Source organism: Capricornis sumatraensis, chromosome 19 (assembly GCF_032405125.1).
Source record: "Capricornis sumatraensis isolate serow.1 chromosome 19, serow.2, whole genome shotgun sequence".
Lineage (NCBI taxonomy): Eukaryota > Metazoa > Chordata > Mammalia > Artiodactyla > Bovidae > Capricornis > Capricornis sumatraensis.
The window spans coordinates 57,769,322-57,775,615 of NC_091087.1; the positions used below are offsets into that span (position 1 = coordinate 57,769,322).

Here is a 6,294-nt window from a genome sequence, read left to right on the forward strand (position 1 = left end):
AAATACAGTCTGTCACTGTTTCGATTGTATCCCCATCTATTTGCCATGAAATGATGGATCTGGATGTCAAGATCTCAGTTTTCTGACTTGAGTTTTAAGCCAGCTTTTCACTTTCCTCTGTCAACTTCATCAAGAAGCTCTGTAGTTCCCCTTTATTTTCTGCCATTAAGGTGGTTTCATCTGCATATCTGACATTATATATTTCTCCTGGCAATCTTGATTCCAGCTTGTGCTTCATCCAGCCCAGCATTTCGCATGATGTACTCTGCATAGAAGTTAAATAAGCAGGGTGACAATATACAGCTTTGACGTACTCCTTTCCCAATTTTGAACCAGTCTATTGTTCCATATCTGGTTCTAACTGTTGTTTCCTGACCTGCATACAGGTTTCTCTGGAGGAAGTTAAGGTGGTCTGGTAATCCCATCTCTTTCAGAATTTTCCTGTTTATTGCGATCCACAAGGCATAGTCAATAAAGCAGAAGTAAATATTTTCCTGGAATTCTCTTGCTTTTTCTATGCTCCAATGGATGTTGGCAATATGATATTTTTTTCTTCTGCCTTTTCTAAACCCAGAATGAACATCAGGAAGTTCTCTGTTCATGTTCTATTGAAGCCAGCCTTGGAGAAGTTTGAGCATTACTTTGCTAGTATGTGAAGTGAGTGAAATTATGCAGTAGTTTGAACACTCTTTGGTACTGTCCTTTTTTAGGATTGGAATGAAAACTGACTTTTATAGTCCTGTGGCCACTGCTGAGTTTTCCATATTTCCTGGCATATTGAGTGCAGTACTTTAACAGCATCATCTTTTAAGATTTGAAATAACTCAGCTGGAGTTCCTTCACATCCACTAGCTTTGTTCATAGTGATGCTTCCTAAGGCCCACTTGACTTCACATTCCAGGATGTCTGACTCTAGGTGAGTTATCACACCATCATGGCTATCTGGGTCATGAAGATCTTTTTCCTATAATTCTTCTGTGTATTCTTGCCACTTCTTCTTAATATCTTCTGCTTCTGTTAGGTCCATGCTGTTTCTGCCCTTTATTGTGCCCATCTTTGCATGAAATATTCCCTTAGTACCTCTAATTTTCTTTACAAGATCTCTAGTCTTTCCCATTCTATTGTCTTCCTCTATTTCTTTGCGCTGATCACTGAGGAAGGGTTTCTTATCTCTCCTTGCTATTCTTTGAAACTCTGCATTCAGATGGGTATATCTTTACTTTTCTCCTTTGACATTATCTTATCTTCTCTTTTCTCAGCTATTCATAAGCCTCCTTGGACAGACAATTTTGTCTGTTTGTATTTCTTTTTGGGGGGATAATTTTGGTCACCACCACCTGTACAATGTCACAAGCGTCCATCCATAGCTCTTCAGGCATTCTATCAGATTGAATCCCATCAATTTATTTGTCACTTCCACTGTATAATCATAAGGGATTTGATTGAGGTCATACTTGAATGGCCTAGTGGTTTTCCCTATTTTATTCAATTTAAGACTGAATTTGGCAATAAGGAGTTCATGATCTGTGCCACAGTGAGCTCCCAGTCCTGTTTTTGCTGACTGTACAGAGCTTCTCCATCTTTGACTGCAGAGAGTATAATCAATATGATTTTTGTATTGACCACCTGGTGATGTCCATGTGTAGAGTCGTCTCTTGTGTTGTTGAAAAAGGGTGTTCGCTATGATTAGTGAGTTCTCTTGGCAAAACTGTTAGCCTTTGTCTTGTTTCATTTTTACTCCAATGCCAAACTTGCCTATGTGTCTGCTTATAACTGGCACTTTGTGTACTGAGAAAAATAGTTTTTATAAGATTTTTAGTATTTAAACTTTTCATTGTAACATTTCAAACACAGAGAAAACAGCAGAAATTAATATTACATATACCTACCAGTTTATTTTCATAACCAAGTGAATATTATATTACCTTTAGATGATTTTATTTCTCTTTTAGAAAAAAAACTTGCAAAAATAGACTTCAAGTCAACATACTGTTCTTTCCTTTCTTATTATCTAGAGTTAATAAAATTCCTGAAATTGACGAATATCATTCCCATATTTCCCAGTATTCTTTTGTTGTGTATGATCAATATGTAATATATATAGAACTTATATCTTTGCTTTGCTTTGCTTCTTGAAATGTTACAAAATCATGGAATCAAGAAACTGTCTTATGTAGGATTTTTTAAATCAGTGTGAAGAAATGAAATTAGTCTGTATTATTCTATTCATATTTCCCTTTTTGTTTTTAGTATAAAATGAAATTACACGAAAACACATATATTTTGGGTTCAAATTCTGGAAAAGCTATGTATACACACTACCTGTGTGTCCCAATGAATTCTGAGGGCCCTCACAAGCAGATAGAGCAGGCAGAATCTACAGGCAGTTTACCATTTCTTCTCCTCTGGTATGTCATGATTTGAACCCAAAGTGCCAGGAAACGCCACTGGGCACAAACAGAGGGAGCGCCAATACAAAGCCTTTAGTCTGGCCAAGGAGTGTGAAAGGGAACCTCTAACACTCAGAGAGTGCATATAACTATGTCTTTTGTTTTCTTTCTTCCATTTTTCTTTGCTCTCATCCTTAAGCTATCCCATCACAGCAGCTTCAGCTGGCAACAATAGATCCTAAAGAAGCCAAAATTCAAAGGGAGAGGAATCTTCTTTCTTCTCCTTTGGAACTGTGTTTCCAACAGAGTGGGTGGAATTCCATTTTGTTTCTTGTTTGTTTTGTTTTTTCCCTGTCCTTGTTTTGCTTGATTCTGTATGCAGGAGCAGTTTTGGGCCTGATCAACAAGGCAGAGTATAGAATAGAGTTCCAGAGATGAACCCAAAGAAACCAAAAGTATAAGAGATGATGTGTAGAGGGAAGTGCTGAGGAAGGAGATACACTAAGCTGTTTAAACATTTCTTAGCTCTTCCTCAAACTCTACCTGTGTGCATCTGATCCCATTCAATACATCAAATGCTTTAGGAATTGAACAGGTAGACCACTACCTAGGTCTGGATATTGACTGGTACACACATGGAACATTTCTGAATAATGCAAAAAGGATTAGAATAAAAACTGAATTTAAAACAGTAGCTCATGGAAGGCTGTCAAATTAAATCCTGTTCACCACAGGATTTAATCAAGACTCAGAGTCTTATTGTCCAACAATAAATATGTCTTGGGTAGAGTTCAGAATTTCTTGGAATTTGAAGAACCAGGAAAATCTTATCTCAGATGGGGGAAAAAAATCAAGACACACCAGTGATAAAGTGACATATATATTGGAATTATTTGACAAAGACTTTAAAGACACTATTAATTTCACAAAGCTCTAGAAAACAATTTAGAAAGCTACTTGAAACCAAAAGGAAAACTAGTTTCAGCAATGAAATGTAAGATACATGTTACTTGGGGGAAAAAAAACAAACAAACACAAATCACTGCACACAGGGAATAATTAGCAGAGTAGAGATGACAGAGGAAATAATGAAATTGAAGATAAAGTTTCATTATCTAATTGAAACATGAGAGAATAAAATTAATGACAATAGCGTTATGTCCTACAACAAAATATGTATATTAATTCTGTCTTTGGAGACTCAGGAGAAGAGAAAGAGCAAAGTGCTGAAAAAAACTTTGAAAAAATCAAGAACAGAAACTTCCTAAACATGGTGCTGAGATGTAAACTTAACAGTTGGAGAAACTTAGTGAATCCCCAAAAGGATAAGTCGGACTCCATGACCAGACACTCCTGAAAATGACATATAAAGAAAAGTAATATTTTAAAAATTCTCAGAGAAAACAAAATAGCAAAGCACTGTCTGTAGGAAACAAAAAATTAATGACTGCAGATTTTTCACTAGATACCGTGGGCTCCTGAAAATAGAGGAAGCTGTGCTAAGTCCTGAAAGGAAAAAGCTATAAACCCAGCTTCAGTATTCAGGCAGATATCATTTAAGGATAAAGATAAAACAAGAGCTTTCTCAGATGAAGCAAAACTAAAGTCATTGCAAGAGAACTGCTCTAAAATAATCACTTAAAGGAATTTCTTCAAAAAGAGAATGTTAAGGGTTGATGTGTCTCCCCCCTCATCTCCCCCCAAAAACATATATTGAAGCCCCCAAATTTCTTACAGAGGGAATCAAGTGATCATTGAGGTGGTCTCCAATCCAGTATGACTGGTGTTATTATACAAAGAATTTTGGACACAAAGACAAGGAAGGAGGGAAGACAAGATGGAGACACAGAGAGGAATGGAAAAATGTTCCTTCACAGACCCCAGAAGGAACAAATCCTACAAACCACTTGATCTTGGACAACTAGCATCTAGAACTTATAAGACAATAAGTTTCTGTTTTTGAAGACCATCCACCAAGTGTATGGTACTTTGCTTGGCAACCTTGGGAAGCGAATACAAAGGGGATATGACAACAGAAATTTGAAATATCAGAAATGAAGACAAAAAGCAGTAGCTTAAATATAGACATTAAGGAGAGCATTAAGACATTCTCAAATAATGGGAAACAATTTGTTGCCAGCACACCTGCTGTAAATGAATGGCTAAAGGAAGTTCTTTAAGCAAAATGTCCGTAATAAAAGAAGGAATCTTGGGAGTTTAAGAAGAAAGAAAGAACATGGAAATAGCTAATATGTGGGCAAATTCTATTTTTTTTTTCCAAGTTTTCTATATGATGAGTGAAGTACAAATTGGAACACAGATACATGTAGAAGGAGTGATTAAGATATGCTTTCAAACTGTGGTGCTGGAGAAGACTCTTGAGAGTCCCTTGGGCAGCAAGGAGATCAAATCAATCAATCCTAAAGGAAATCAAGCCTGAATACTCATTGGAAGGACTGATGCTGAAGTTAAAGCTCCTATACTTTGGCTACCTGATGTGAAGAGCCATCTCATTGGAAAAAAAACCCTAATGCTAGGAAGGATTGAGGGCAGGAGGAGAAGGGGGTAACAGAGGATAAAAATGGTTGGATGGCATCACCAACACGATGGATGTGAGTTTGAGCAAACTCTAGGAGACAGTGAAGGACAGGGATGCCTGGAGTGCTGCAGTCCATGGGGTTGCAAAGAGTAGGACATGACTGAGCAACTGAACGGCAACATAGAGAGTGAGCAGGCATTGGGAGAACTGTAGGAAGAAGGCGATAAGGGTGGGAGTATGCAAGCTATGTCGTGTGTGAGTCAAGCTAGGGCAGCTGCCTCTGGGCAGTGTTGAGATAACTCTAGTCCCTTTGATCCTACCCACCCTCTCCACCACCAAAAATTGAGTCTTTCAGACAGTGGGTTACCAATGAGGCAGAATATTTGGTGGAATACTTTTCCTCAAAGATGTTGTTATGACCTGTCAGTTTTTTGAATGAACCAATCCTAAACATTCATAACCTGACTCAGATCCACTCAGACCTGAGTCTGCGGTCCTTGGCCCTGTTCTAATCACCAATAGCCACAATGGACTGGAAGATCCCACCTCCAAGTAGCGAAGATTGAGTGAGTGTGAAGAAGCCTTCCATGGAACCACGGTGTTTGTGGTGCATGGAATGCTAAAAAGCAACCAGCAATTAGTGGACATTTTTCAGAAAGTGAAACCTGAGATCTGGCTGCTGATCCTGAAATGTGACATGGCCAAAATGTGGGTATAGCTCCTAACTCCTAGGATAGATGATGGGGATGACTTTGGGATATATATTCAGGAGGAGACAGTTACAGAACTAAGAATGTTGAGAGCTGCATCTCATCTGAATCAATTTCTAGACATTATGTTACAAGAGCCAAATCAATTTTCAAAATAGCTAAATATCCCCATATGGAGGACTTTCCTCCTGAACCATGACAGAGATTGATGAGAAAGAATATGACAGCCTTCAGCTCATTGTATCAGAGCTAAGGAATCACTATGTCACTCTACATGACATGATCCGGAAAAATATCAAAAAGATCAAATGCAGAGACTCTGTACCAAGGCAAAGGCCAGGGAATTTGTGAGTCTGGCTCAAGACCCAACATCACCTTGGTCTGTTGCATGACTATGATCACGGGGCTGCTGCTGCTAAGTCGCTTCAGTCGTGTCCAACTCTGTGCGACCCCATAGACGGCAGCCCACCAGGCTCCCCTGTCCCTGGGATTCTCCAGGCAAGAACACTGGAGTGTTCTGGGTTGCCATTTCCTTCTCCAGTGCATGAAAGTGAAAAGTGAAAGTGAAGTCACTCAGTTGTGTCCAACTCAGTGACCCCATGGACTGCAGCCTAGCAGGCTCCTCTGTCCATGGGATTTTCCAGGCAAGAGTACT

The 6,294-nt window shown here is 38.8% G+C and overlaps 1 pseudogene; it reads left to right on the forward strand.

Annotated features, from left to right (window-relative positions):
• Positions 1 to 5,255: 5,255 nt before the first annotated feature.
• Positions 5,256 to 5,990, forward strand: LOC138095007 (proteasome activator complex subunit 3 pseudogene; annotated as a pseudogene).
• Positions 5,991 to 6,294: the final 304 nt, after the last annotated feature.